The 14,485-nt window shown below is 51.1% G+C and overlaps 1 protein-coding gene and 1 long non-coding RNA gene across 2 annotated transcripts in view; one reads left to right on the top strand and one right to left on the bottom strand.

Annotated features, from left to right (window-relative positions):
* LOC142297043 (uncharacterized) overlaps window positions 1-14,485 on the bottom strand; it is a 58,706-nt gene that overhangs the window by 34,234 nt on the left and 9,987 nt on the right. The gene's annotated exons all lie outside the window — the stretch shown is intronic.
* ZNF395 (zinc finger protein 395) overlaps window positions 8,510-14,485 on the top strand; it is a 29,228-nt gene continuing 23,252 nt past the window's right edge. The window contains exon 1 of the mRNA XM_075341272.1: window positions 8,510-8,589. The gene's annotated coding sequence lies outside the window, so the exon portion shown is untranslated. The remainder of the gene's footprint in view (window positions 8,590-14,485) is intronic.

Raw genomic sequence — 14,485 nt, 5'->3', positions numbered from 1 at the left:
GGTGGCCAGCCCGTACCATCCACAGACTAATGGCCTGTGCGAGCGGTTCAATGGCACCTTAAAGCAGATGCTTAAGATGTTGGTCGACTCCCATGGGCGTGACTGGGAGCGGTATCTCCCACACCTGTTATTTGCTTACCGGGAGGTTCCACAGGCCTCAACAGGATTCTCACCGTTTGAGCTCCTGTACGGGCGACGTGTGCGGGGCCCCCTGGCTCTGGTGAAAGAGGCTTGGGAAGGGGATTTGGCCACCCCTGGAGTGTCGGTTATCGAGTATGTCATGCGCTTCCGGGACAAAATGCAAGCCTTGACGCAACTGGTACACGACGATATGGCTCAAGCCCAGGCCGATCAGAAGCGTTGGTACGACCAGAACGCTTGTGAGAGGACCTACCAAGTGGGTCAAAAGGTGTGGGTACTGGTCCCCGTACCACAGGACAAGCTTCAGGCAGCCTGGGAAGGCCCATACCTCGTGTACCAGCAGCTCAACCCTGTAACGTACCTGGTCACCCTGGACCCTGCCCGTGGAAGGCGGAAGCCCTTCCATGTGAACATGATGAAGGCACATCATGAGCGGGAGGCATGTGCGCTCCCCGTGTGCAACCTGCCCGAGGAGGGAGAAGCGGAAACCCTCTTGGATATGCTAGCCCAGGTTAGGGCAGGCGGATCCATTGAGGATGTGGAGGTTGGCCACCAGCTCTTGGAAGACCAACGGTCCCAGCTGTGGGCCACCCTCCTCCCCTTCCGGGGGTTGTTTACCAACCAGCCCGGAAGGACTGACTTGGCTGTCCATCACGTGGACACTGGGGATCATCCCCCGATCCGGCGTTCAGCATATCGGGTCTCCCTGGAGGTGCAGCAACACATGCGCCGGGAGATTGACGAGATGCTGAAGCTGGGGGTGATCCAGGCATCCAACAGCGCTTGGGCCTCGCCTGTAGTCCTCGTCCCTAAGAAGGACCGAACCACTCGGTTCTGCGTGGACTACAGGGGGCTCAATGCGGTCACGGTCGCCGATGCGTACCCAATGCCACGCATCGATGACCTGCTCGATCAGTTGGCCGGGGCTCAGTACCTGACCATCATGGATCTGAGCCGGGGATATTGGCAGATCCCCCTGACTCGCAAGGCCAGGGAACGCTCTGCCTTTATTACCCCATTTGGACTGTACGAGTCCACGGTGATGCCATTCGGGATGAGGAATGCCCCTGCCACTTTCCAGCGGATGGTCAACACCCTGCTCAAGGGACTTGAAGGGTACGCGGCCGCGTACCTGGATGACATTGCCGTCTTCAGTCCCACCTGGGAGGACCACCTAGAGCATCTAGCACAGGTGCTCAGGCGGATCCACCGGGCAGGTTTGACCATCAAGCCGGGAAAGTGTCAGCTGGCCATGAGCGAGGTCCAGTACCTCGGTCACCGGGTAGGTGGGAGAACACTGAAGCCCGAGCCTGAGAAAGTGGAAGCCATCGCATCCTGGCCCACCCCCAGGACCAAGAAGCAGGTGATGTCCTTCTTGGGGACCGCTGGGTACTATAGGAGGTTTGTTCCATGCTATAGTAGCCTGGCAAAGCCCTTGACGGACCTCACCAAGAAGAAGCTGCCCTCTGCAGTCGATTGGACAATGGACTGCGAGACAGCCTTCCGGGCCCTAAAGGACGCCCTGTCCAGCCCGCCCGTGCTACAGGCAGCCGACTTCACGCGGCCGTTTGTAGTACAGACCGACGCCAGTGACTTCGGCCTCGGTGCGGTGCTCAGCCAGGTGGACTCTGCGAGCCAAGAGCACCCAGTCTTGTACCTGAGCAGGAAGCTGTTACCAAGGGAAGTTGCCTATTCCACGATGGAGAAGGAGTGCCTGGCCATAGTGTGGGCCCTGCAGCGTCTGCAACCCTATCTATACGGGCGCCACTTCATCGTGGAGACGGACCACAATCCCCTCAGCTGGTTGCACACCGTCTCTGGGACGAATGGGCGATTGTTGCGATGGAGCCTTGCGCTCCAGCAATACAACTTCACCATTCGCCACAAAATGGGCCGTGACCACGGTAACGCAGACGGGCTGTCTCGACAAGGAGAGGTCGCGGACGGGCGCACGGGGGAACACCGGAGTGTGCTGCCCCCTAGCGCCCTCAAAAGGGGGGAGGTGTGAGGCAAATCCCGGGATATGAAGATGAATTATGACTCCAGTCATAATCCCTCATCACTCCCTGGCAGTGCCCCCTCCCTTCTTGTTCTCAGTGTTCCACTTACACCTCCATGGCCATGTCCTGTGATATGGAAATGAGGTGGTGTGGGAACAATGGACACAGGATGACTCCCTGCCGTCACCCTGTAACAAGAGTTGTATCTCATTAGCAAGGCTATGGAACTAGCAGACAGAACGACTCCAGTAAAAAATGGTTCATATCTCGCAAGCCATATTTCCGATAAATATGGCAACCATAAAAATGGTGTCTCCGCATGCGGACGATGCCGGCACACCCTTTTTATGGGAGCAGGACATTGGGAAATGCCCCAGGCGTGATATCAGCCAATGGGGAACTGGCAGACAGGTCATGAGTCCCCTCGTTCTGTAGCTAAATTCATAACTGTCACAATGAGAGCATTGGCGTCCGCCTACGACGCTCCCAGGCCAAGTTATGGCCATATTCCATGTTGTGGATTTTGTCCATAACTCCAGCCAGGGGTGGAGCAGTGCTCCCTCTGAGGTCACGAAGGTAGGAGGGGACCTGGATCTGCCCAGGTTGATAACCCTACTTCGGCCATTTTCCAGTGTTCTTTTCGCTGGGGGCACGTGTAGGAAACATCTGTGGGAAGGATCCTAGAAACCTGGGTACAGCGCCCCCCTGTGGCCAGACGCAACAAGGTAACTGCTGGAACTGTGTATGCCTGTTTGTAACCCATGCTTTGATTGTAACTGTACTCTGACATATGTATATTCTGTAGATTCCCTATTGTATATATTGTAGTTTCTAGTGTGCTTTAGGCTGATTAAATTATATAATTAATCTTGGGCTGTTCTGTTATCTCGATCTTGAATCCCACGTCTGTGTGTTCGGCTAATAGTTACCGTAAATCGGTTGGTGGCAGCGAATTGTGCCAAGGATTATTGTGGGGAGGCCAGTGAGATTCGGGGAGATTTTATATATTCCGCCCGCGGAGGTCGGGGGAATATATACCTTACTCTCACCGGGGACCCTTCAATAATCGGCATAAGTAGTATAGCGGCCTCCTTGCTTATTGTCGGGCAATTCCATAATTGGCCTGACTATAAGAGGGGCGCTAGAGAGCGCGTCACGTGCTCTGTCTGTCGGTCGGGAGGTATAAAGGAGGGGTGACCCCCACTTGTTACCCCCCGATTGTGACGTACTGGTAGCCAGCGCGGGGGATTTCTGAGTGACCCCCCCGGTGGTTTGTGACAATGGGCATGGCCTCGCTCAATGCAAGTCTAGTTGGTATGTGGCCAGAAATATGAAAATCGCATATTTGTGGTCACATGACCATCCGCTCCTGGCACCGACCCCGAGAATCCCCACAGTGCGCATGATGCGAGGATTCACCAGTCTACAGTCATATAGAGCGACACATAGAGGGACTGCAGACTTGTAGCCTAAGCCGGACAAACCCTTTAAGGCGCCCATGCACATTACACTAACGGTATTCCAACCTACAAATATTGGGGGTGCGGATGATTTCGGGGAAGAGAAAGATGTGATAAGTTCAATTCAAACTGCATATCCGTTCTTTCTCTAAGGATATGTTGGACACATTGCATTTTTGCAGTTTTTTGCAGTATTTTTCATGAGATTTATGCAAACTAAAAGCTGAAATATGCATACACACACTAGTTGTTTTTTTTTTTTTTCCACTGACAAATAAAAAAACTTGTGCGTTTTTTTTAAAGGAGTATCTCAATTCTTTCAGCATTTCTGCAGTGTTTTTTCACCATTGAAAGCAATGACAAAAAGGCCAAAAACGCTGCAAAAATGAAACCACTGACTTCTTGCTTTAGTTGTTGCTGCTGTTGTGGTGAATTAAACTATTAAATGTACTGGAGACATGACACATCAAAAACGCATCAAAAAAGCAGCAAAAATGCAGAACAAAAGCAGCAAAAACACAGCAAAAAGCAGCAAAACATGGTTTTTGTGAGCAGCTTTTTTGACTCAGTCAATGGTTCCGTCGGCGTATGCGTCCGAAACCCGTTTTGCGGGGGGAAGGAGAGGGGGGGAGGGGTTTTTAGACTGATGCCCCGACGGGACCAGTGAACGTAGGTAAAAACGCAATGTGAAAGCGGCCTTATTGCCAAGAGAGCAGGTTTTGACTGCAGCAAAAATGTAACATGGTAATATAACCTAAGGATGGGTCAACACTGAGGAAGGGGGGGGGGTTTGCTGAGTTTCACTACATTTTCAAGTTTTGGAGGAGGATTTTGTACAGTTTCCACTTAGTTTTTTCTCCAAAAACAGCAAAAAAAATAAAAAAATTGCACAATGAACACAACCTAAGGGTATGTTCTTTTGCAAACATTTTTTTCCATCACTTTTTCAGCTTTGCATGTTAATTTTTTATATTATTATTATTATTATTATTATTATTAATAATTTATTTCAGCTTTATAAACTGCAACTGAAAAAAGCGCTTGGAGTGTTTGCAAGTCTGAACATTTAAAGAATGCAACGAAATGTTTTTTTTTCCAATAAAAACAATAAATCCATTGTTTTGGGCATTTTTGAGCGTCTTTTAGTGGCGTTTACAGCGTTTATCAGGGTCACTGGTGAACAGTGGGTGTAGTGAGGCTGATGTGGCCTCTGGAGGTGCCGCAGTCGTGGCTGTTTCTGTGGCCGCTCGTGTTCTGTTTATTTATAAACCGTTACATTGTTTATTTATAAATTGTGTCCGTTTATTTATAAATTGTGTCCGTTTATTTATGAATTGTAACCGTTTATTTATGAAATTGTAACCGTTTATTTATGAATTGTTGCACTGTTGCAGTGCGCGCTTCCGGCCGCATTCCTGAGCCGGCACAGGGCAGCAGCCGGCAGGCACAGGGCAGCAGCCGGCAGGCACAGGGCAGCAGCCGGCAGGCACAGGGCAGCCCCGGGGAACCCTCCACACGTGGATGTCTGCACGTAGACAGCAGGAGCCGGTACATACCGGCTCACAGCCCCCGCCCCCCTCTCACAGTGAGAAGGAAGAGCGGCTGCAGCGCCGGCTGTCAGGCCCCCGCTGCCACCGATCACTGTGGGGGCCCCCGGCATGGGCAGAGCCCGGCTGCTGCAGCACCCACTGGGCACTCGATATATTTCTGTTTGTTTCCATAACAAATCCACGAGGTTCCTGCCCACCCACTCACTCCTGGCTCCTGCGCATGCGCTGCCTATGTGTCCAACAAGACGGGGGCGCAAGAGGGGCCGAGAAGGGGGGGGGGGGAGCTGGAGAAAACAAACAGATTCCTGGCCGGGGACCCTCCCTCCTCTGTGCGCCCACACACGAGCTGTCAGACCGAAAACATTGCAGCCATCTTATGAGAGGTTCTGCAGCTGCTGTAGGCCTGGGGTGCACTCTGCTGCTGCAGAACATCTTGATTAGTTCTCGTCTGTTTAAAGAGGTTCTGCAGCAGCCGTGGTTTGCATATCATTGTAGGCATTTGGTCTGTGATACAGGGAAACCTCTGCTGCTGCAGAACCTCTTATCAGACTGATCTGGCCTTCCCTTGGCTTTTATGAAATTCTGCAGCAACAGTGATCTGCATATGTGTCCGGGCAGACTACTGCTGCTGCAGAACATCTTGCCTGGCTGACATTATGCTGTAGCATAATTAGATTTGTAATATACCAGAAACTTTTTGCTGCTGAAGAACATCTTGTCAGGCAGAGCTGTCCATCATGTGATTTGCGTTTTAGTACAAATAACCTCTACACAACTGTGATATGCCTGCTGCTGCAGAACATCTTTGCAGGCTCTGCTGTCCATCACTTGGCTTTGTCACCCTGCTGAAGAGATTCTGCAGCAGCTGTGATTTCAAGTGCAGATCATCTTGCGTTGCTGGGATTCTGCAGCAGCACAATCAATTACAAGGCCTACCCTATATTTGGGTCTCACTGCTGCTGCAGAACATCTTATCAGGTTGAGATATTCATTATGTCCTCATTTAAGATTCTCTAGAAGCCATAATTTGGTTACTAGTGCATTGATCTAGTTTGTGATAGATAGGGACCTGCTGCTGCAGAACCTCGTGTCGGCCGGAAATGCACCTTGGCTTTGAAGATAGTCTGCAGCAACTCGCATATTTGTACCGGAAACTGGTCATTAGAAACTTCTGCTGCTGCTGCAGAACATCTTGCCTGGCTAACACTCTGCTGCACAGTGAATTAGAAGTTCTATCATATATCGAGATTTCTATGCTGCTGCAGAACATCTTGTGAGGGAGAGCTGTGCATCACATTTCTTAGATTCATCAGAAGCTTGGATTAGTGCATGCATCTGATCCTATACGTGTGTCCCTGCTCCCGCAGAACCTCTTGTTAGGCTGAGTTGTCCATCATTTGGCTTAGAAGAGATTCTGCAGCAGCTGTGATTTGCATATTAATACTTGCATCTGGTATGTTACAAATCCTCTACTGCAGAACATCTTATCAGCCTGAGCTGTCCATCACGTTCTCAGCAGCTGTGACGTGCATTATAAATCTTCTGCTGCAGAACCTCTTATCAAGCTCATCTCTCATCTATCCATCATTTTTCTTAACAGATTCTGCAGCAGCTGTGATGTGCATGCATTTGATTTAATACTTGTGCTCTTGCTGCTGCAGAACCTCTTGTCAAGCTGAGCTGTCCATCACTTTTTTTTAGAAGAGATTCTGCAGCAGCTGTGGCGTGCATGTTTGTACATGATGTTGCAGAACCTCTTTTTTTATAAGATTCTGCAGCAGCTGTGACGTGCATGTGTTTCTACATGCCGCTGCAGCACCTCTTTTTCAGAAGAGATTCTGCAGCTGCTGTGACGTGCATGTTTGTGCATGCAGCTGCAGAACCTCTTTTTTTGTAAGAGACTCTGCAGCAGCTGTGACGTGCATGTTTGTACATGCTGCTGCAGCACCTCTTTTTATAAGAGATTCTGCAGCAGCCGTGACTTGCATGTGTGCATGCTGCTGCAGAACCTCTTTTTTATAAGAGATTCTGCAGCAGCTGTGATGTGCATGTTTGTACATGCTGCTGCAGTACCTCTTTTTTTTAGAAGAGATTCTGCAGCAGCTGTGACGTGCATGTTTCTACATGCTGCTGCAGTACCTCTTTTTTTTAGAAGAGATTCTGCAGCTGCTGTGACGTGCATGTTTCTACATGCTGCTGCAGTACCTCTTTTTTTTAGAAGAGATTCTGCAGCAGCTGTGATGTGCATGTTTGTACATGCTGCTGCAGTACCTCTTTTTTTATAAGAGATTCTGCAGCAGCTGTGATGTGCATGTTTGTACATGCTGCTGCAGTACCTCTTTTTTTTAAAAGAGATTCTGCAGCAGCTGTGACGTGCATGTTTCTACATGCTGCTGCAGTACCTCTCTTTTTTTAGAAGAGATTCTGCAGCTGCTGTGACGTGCATGTTTCTACATGCTGCTGCAGTACCTCTTTTTTTCAGAAGAGATTCTGCAGCTGCTGTGACGTGCATGTTTGTACATGCTGCTGCAGTACCTCTTTTTTTAGAAGAGATTCTGCAGCAGCTGTGACGTGCATGTTTGTACATGCTGCTGCAGTACCTCTTTTTTTAGAAGAGATTCTGCAGCAGCTGTGACGTGCATGTTTGTACATGCTGCTGCAGTACCTCTTTTTTTAGAAGAGATTCTGCAGCAGCTGTAACGTGCATGTTTGTACATGCCGCTGCAGAACCTCTTTTTTTAGAAGAGATTCTGCAGCAGCTGTGATGTGCATGTTTGTACATGCTGCTGCAAGTACCTCTTTTTTTAGAAGAGATTCTGCAGCAGCTGTGACGTGCATGTGTGCATGCTGCTGCAGAACCTCTTTTTTTTATAAGATTCTGCAGCAGCTGTGACGTGCATGTTTGTACATGCTGCTGCAGTACCTCTTTTTTTAGAAGAGATTCTGCAGCAGCTGTGACGTGCATGTGTGCATGCTGCTGCAGAACCTCTTGCCTGTGGCGCTCGGTGCAGCTCGCTGTTTGTTTTCCGCCTGCGCTGGTGGGTGTGAGTCCGGGGCTGTGCATCCTCCAATGGCAGGCGGAGGGCTGAGCATGTGGGGAGCTTGTTTACAACTCTGCTCTAACCCGGCCGGCAGCGGCAGGAGGAGGAGGAGGACGGGCAGCGGGGGGAGGGGCGCAGCCAGCGACGTGTGAGGGAGAAAACCCGGCGCGGCCGCAGCACAGCAGCCGAATCCCTGCAGCCGCAGGCGCGCACATCCCCGGCACCCGGGCGCAGCGGAGGAGACGCGCACACACGAGCGCAGCCAGAATCCAGCGCGGGATCGCGCGCTCTCCTGATCGGAGCTGGCGGAGAGGAGGCTGCACGGGGGACACAGGACGCCCATTCCCCGAGCCCCGGGAGCGCAGACATCGAGCGGAGGAGGATTGCGCCGGGGCAGGTGAGGAGGGGGCAGGCGCTGAGCAAGGGGGGGATCTGCATGCACGGCTCCGGGGGGCGCACAGCTGGGGGGGGGATCTGCATGCACGGCTCCGGGGGGCGCACAGCTGGGGGGGGGATCTGCATGCACGGCTCCGGGGGGCGCACAGCTGGGGGGGGATCTGCATGCACGGCTCCGGGGGGCGCACAGCTGGGGGGGGATCTGCATGCACGGCTCCGGGGGGCGCACAGCTGGGGGGGGATCTGCATGCACGGCTCTGGGGGGCGCACAGCTGGGGGGGATCTGCATGCACGCCTCTGGGGGGGGATCTGCTTGCACGACTATGGGGGGGGATCTGCTTGCACGACTATGGGGGGGATCTGCTTGCACGACTATGGGGGGGGATCTGCTTGCACGACTATGGGGGGGGATCTGCTTGCACGACTATGGGGGGGGATCTGTAAGCACGGTCCCTGGGGGGAGGGGATCTGCATGCACGGCCCCCCAGGGGGCTCTGGGGCTGCTCGACTCCCGGGGGGGGGGCACACAACTGTGGGGTTGCTGAGCTCAGGTGGGCATCTGCTGAATGCACGGCTATGGGGGGGGGTTACGAGTCTGGGGTTGCATGGGTGGGGGATAGCTGAATGCACGGCTATGGGGGGGGGTTACGAGTCTGGGGTTGCATGGGTGGGGGATAGCTGGATGCACGGCTATGGGGGGGGGGTTACGAGTCTGGGGTTGCATGGGTGGGGGATAGCTGGATGCACGGCTATGGGGGGGGGGGTTACGAGTCTGGGGTTGCATGGGTGGGGGATAGCTGGATGCACGGCTATGGGGGGGATTACGAGTCTGGGGTTTTGCATGGGTGGGGGGCGGCTGAATGCATGGTTCCCCCGGGGGGGGGGGGGGGGTGCACAGCTCTGGGGCATGCATAGCTCCGTAAGGTGGGTGCAGGGCATTGGGGGACCGTTATGGACATTACTGACAGATGTGACCCTTGATTGGGGGGGTGCAACCCCTTGATTGGGGGTGTGTACAGCCCCTTGATTGGGGGCTCGGACCCCCGGCGCAGTGATTGATCGCTGTATTTTGGCGTTCTTTGCGCCGTGTCCCCTCCCATGTCAGCGCACACCCCCCTCCGTGCTGCCAGCTCCGGCCGGCACACCCACCCTGCCCGGGGCCTCCCCGCTCTCACACATGATGGAACCGGATTTCCACTAATGCACATTGCAAACTTGTATCAACTGCTCCAGTGTTTCCATCCCCAGAGGTCGGGGTGTCCCTGGTGGTCCTGGGGGGCTGCTGTGCGCCTCTGGTTATGCATTCTGTGGTTGCATAGTTTGAGAATTGCAGTGGCCCTCTTTATACTCTGAGTTTGGGTGGTTTGTGCCTTTTTTTGGTAATCCGGATCGTCTGTTCCTAGTTTGGTCATGGAGTATGTGGTGGGCACTTTGGGGCATCCGTGCTCCTTCTTTGGATGATTGCGCCCCTATCTTGTGGTTGCCCAGTGCCCCCTTCGGTGGTGTAGAGCTCTGTATCTGGAGGGTGGCGGGGCCCTCTTTATGGTCTCGGAGTTTTGAGAGTTTGTGCCCCTTCTAGGTAATCGGGGACAGCCTTTCGGTGATGGAGTATGTGGTGAGCACTTTGGGACAGCCATGCTTCTTTTACGGTTGTGCCCCTATTTTGTGGTTGCCCAGTGCCCCCTTCGGTGGTGTGGAGCTCTGTATCTGGAGGTGGCAGGACCTCTTTGGTCTGTGCATCACGTTGGGCTTGCTGACAATTTGCTGTTCCTTTTGTATTTCCCTTGTGTTGCCGTCTCCCCCCAATCCCCCCCCCCCCCCGATCCCCGGGATTGTCCTCCGTCCGTGTGACACCCCCCCCCCCCCCCCCCATTCACACGCAGCAGATCTGTTGCAGTGCCTTGTGGTGATGGGTATCCCGTCCGTTCTGTGGCTGTTTTGGTGGCAGCACCGCGATCCAGGTGAATGAACTTGTCACTTGGGATTTCATCCTACTTCAGTGTCTGTGCGGCAGGGATCATGTATCGGGGCGGTTGGACCCCTCGTTTGGACCGTAAAGGGGGTAACGGACCATCGCCATCCAATTACAGCTGGAAATGCGATAACTGCGCTTTGTGCAGCTGGGACGTCATCAGTCCAAACCTATTCTGTCCGTCGTGCCGTAAGATATGGACTGCGACTGTTGGGGCATGAGTAGCCTGGTGAGGCCAGTGTTCTGGAGAAGGCATTGTAAATGAATGGTGGTCGTTCCCAGGGGGGTGGGGGGGTGCTAATTTAAGGGGGAAAAAAAAAAACATACAAAAAATCTTTTCAGCAACTTTCTGTATAAAAACGAAGGATGTTACCTGGTCGTGTCACATCCAGCGGAGGATGCAGAGCCCACTGTGCTGAACTACATAGAAGGGCTAGTGCCCCATGGGGGCTCTGTGTGCCCGCAGTGGGTGGCACGTGCCCATCTGAGTTCCCGGAGGAGCCAGCCTCTGACTCAATCATGGGCGCAATGTAGTGACTGAAGAAATCATCATTAGGGTTATATATGTATAAATATCATATGTATATTTCTTTGTGTGTAGTAGGTTTCTCTGTGTATATATGTGAGGTAGCAGGGCTCTGTGTATATACAGTACATGTGAGGTAGCAGGGCTCTGTGTATATACAGTACATGTGAGGTAGCAGGGCTCTGTGTATATACAGTACATGTGAGGTAGCAGGGCTCTGTGTATATACAGTACATGTGAGGTAGCAGGGCTCTGTGTATATACAGTACATGTGAGGTAGCAGGGCTCTGTGTATATACAGTACATGTGAGGTAGCAGGGCTCTGTGTATATACAGTACGTGTGAGGTAGCAGGGCTCTGTGTATATACAGTACATGTGAGGTAGCAGGGCTCTGTGTATATACAGTACATGTGAGGTAGCAGGGCTCTGTGTATATACAGTACATGTGAGGTAGCAGGGCTCTGTGTATATACAGTACATGTGAGGTAGCAGGGCTCTGTGTATATACAGTACATGTGAGGTAGCAGGGCTCTGTGTATATACAGTACATGTGAGGTAGCAGGGCTCTGTGTATATACAGTACATGTGAGGTAGCAGGGCTCTGTGTATATACAGTACATGTGAGGTAGCAGGGCTCTGTGTATATACAGTACATGTGAGGTAGCAGGGCTCTGTGTATATACAGTACGTGTGAGGTAGCAGGGTTCTGTATGTATATACAGTACGTGTGAGGTAGCAGGGCTCTCTGTGTATATACAGTACGTGTGAGGTAGCAGGGCTCTGTGTATATACAGTACATGTGAGGTAGCAGGGCTCTCTGTGTATATACAGTACATGTGAGGTAGCAGGGCTCTCTGTGTATATACAGTAAATGTGAGGTAGCAGGGTTCTGTATGTATATACAGTACATGTGAGGTAGCAGGGCTCTGTGTATATACAGTACATGTGAGGTAGCAGGGTTCTGTATGTATATACAGTACATGTGAGGTAGCAGGGTTCTGTATGTATATACAGTACATGTGAGGTAGCAGGGCTCTGTATGTATATACAGTACATGTGAGGTAGCAGGGCTCTGTGTATATACAGTACATGTGAGGTAGCAGGGCTCTGTGTATATACAGTACATGTGAGGTAGCAGGGCTCTGTGTATGTACAGTACGTGTGAGGTAGCAGGGTTCTGTATGTATATACAGTACATGTGAGGTAGCAGGGTTCCGTGTATGTACAGTACGTGTGAGGTAGCAGGGTTCTGTGTGTATATACAGTACGTGTGAGGTAGCAGGGTTCTGTATGTATATACAGTACGTGTGAGGTAGCAGGGTTCTGTGTGTATATACAGTACGTGTGAGGTAGCAGGGTTCTGTATGTATATACAGTACATGTGAGGTAGCAGGGCTCTGTGTATATACAGTAAATGTGAGGTAGCAGGGTTCTGTATGTATATACAGTACATGTGAGGTAGCAGGGCTCTGTGTATATACAGTAAATGTGAGGTAGCAGGGTTCTGTATGTATATACAGTACATGTGAGGTAGCAGGGCTCTGTGTATATACAGTACATGTGAGGTAGCAGGGCTCTGTGTATATACAGTACATGTGAGGTAGCAGGGCTCTGTGTATATACAGTACATGTGAGGTAGCAGGGTTCTGTATGTATATACAGTACATGTGAGGTAGCAGGGCTCTGTGTATATACAGTACATGTGAGGTAGCAGGGTTCTGTATGTATATACAGTACATGTGAGGTAGCAGGGTTCTGTATGTATATACAGTACATGTGAGGTAGCAGGGCTCTGTATGTATATACAGTACATGTGAGGTAGCAGGGCTCTGTGTATATACAGTACATGTGAGGTAGCAGGGCTCTGTGTATATACAGTACATGTGAGGTAGCAGGGCTCTGTGTATGTACAGTACGTGTGAGGTAGCAGGGTTCTGTATGTATATACAGTACATGTGAGGTAGCAGGGTTCCGTGTATGTACAGTACGTGTGAGGTAGCAGGGTTCTGTGTGTATATACAGTACGTGTGAGGTAGCAGGGTTCTGTATGTATATACAGTACGTGTGAGGTAGCAGGGTTCTGTGTGTATATACAGTACGTGTGAGGTAGCAGGGTTCTGTATGTATATACAGTACATGTGAGGTAGCAGGGCTCTGTGTATATACAGTAAATGTGAGGTAGCAGGGTTCTGTATGTATATACAGTACATGTGAGGTAGCAGGGCTCTGTGTATATACAGTAAATGTGAGGTAGCAGGGTTCTGTATGTATATACAGTACATGTGAGGTAGCAGGGCTCTGTGTATATACAGTACATGTGAGGTAGCAGGGCTCTGTGTATATACAGTACATGTGAGGTAGCAGGGCTCTGTGTATATACAGTAAATGTGAGGTAGCAGGGTTCTGTATGTATATACAGTACATGTGAGGTAGCAGGGCTCTGTGTATATACAGTACATGTGAGGTAGCAGGGCTCTGTGTATATACAGTACATGTGAGGTAGCAGGGCTCTGTGTATATACAGTACATGTGAGGTAGCAGGGTTCTGTGTATATACAGTACATGAGGTAGCAGGGCTCTCTGTGTATATACAGTACGTGTGAGGTAGCAGGGCTCTCTGTGTATATACAGTACGTGTGAGGTAGCAGGGCTCTCTGTGTGTGTATATACAGTACGTGTGAGGTAGCAGGGCGCTCTGTGTATACACATGTGAGAACATCTGTTAATTTCTATGGACTTGGGGTAAGTTGCTTCTCCCCTGTAGGGGGCAGCACATGGCTGATAATGAGGTCATTTATGGAACCCCCAAGTGGGAAAAGAGGGGTGTCGATGTTATAAATGTGCCCCATTGGGGTCATTCTTCTTGCTCCCAGTATTGGGTCTATGGGTTGGAGGCTTCTTTGTCCCAGACGCAGTTGGCTAATTCCTGCAGTTATGTGGCTAGTTGCCGGATTTGCTGATGTTGTGAAATGTTGCCGACCTCGCTCCTTATCTCTTGGGCCGCTCCTTACCACACCCGCCACCCCGCCTGCCAGACAGCTGCCGCCACACGGGTGGGGGGGTCTACTGATAAGTGTAATGACTGGGACCCTGCTCTGTATATGGGGGCGCTATACCGCTCTGCCTCTTTCTTGTACGTTAAGGTAGGTCATTCCTTTAATCTGGCTTTTAAAGGGCCAGGCACGTGTTGGATTATCAGATGGCCATGGAAGAGTGTACAAGTAGTCTTGGCTCACGTCACTGTTGCAGATCACAGCCTTAATGGATTAACGTCTGCGGTCTTAAAGGGATAGTCCCTATCTGTTATGACCCAGTCTGCATCTGGCTTTTGGCGTTCCATGGGTTAATACTTTGCTAGATATTCATTTTTATTTTTTTTTCCTGAGCTCTGAACATAT

The sequence above is a fragment of the Anomaloglossus baeobatrachus genome, chromosome 3 (genome assembly GCF_048569485.1).
Source record: "Anomaloglossus baeobatrachus isolate aAnoBae1 chromosome 3, aAnoBae1.hap1, whole genome shotgun sequence".
Lineage (NCBI taxonomy): Eukaryota > Metazoa > Chordata > Amphibia > Anura > Aromobatidae > Anomaloglossus > Anomaloglossus baeobatrachus.
Note: the sequence above shows the minus strand (reverse complement) of the source record. Positions and strands in the feature narration are given on the sequence as shown.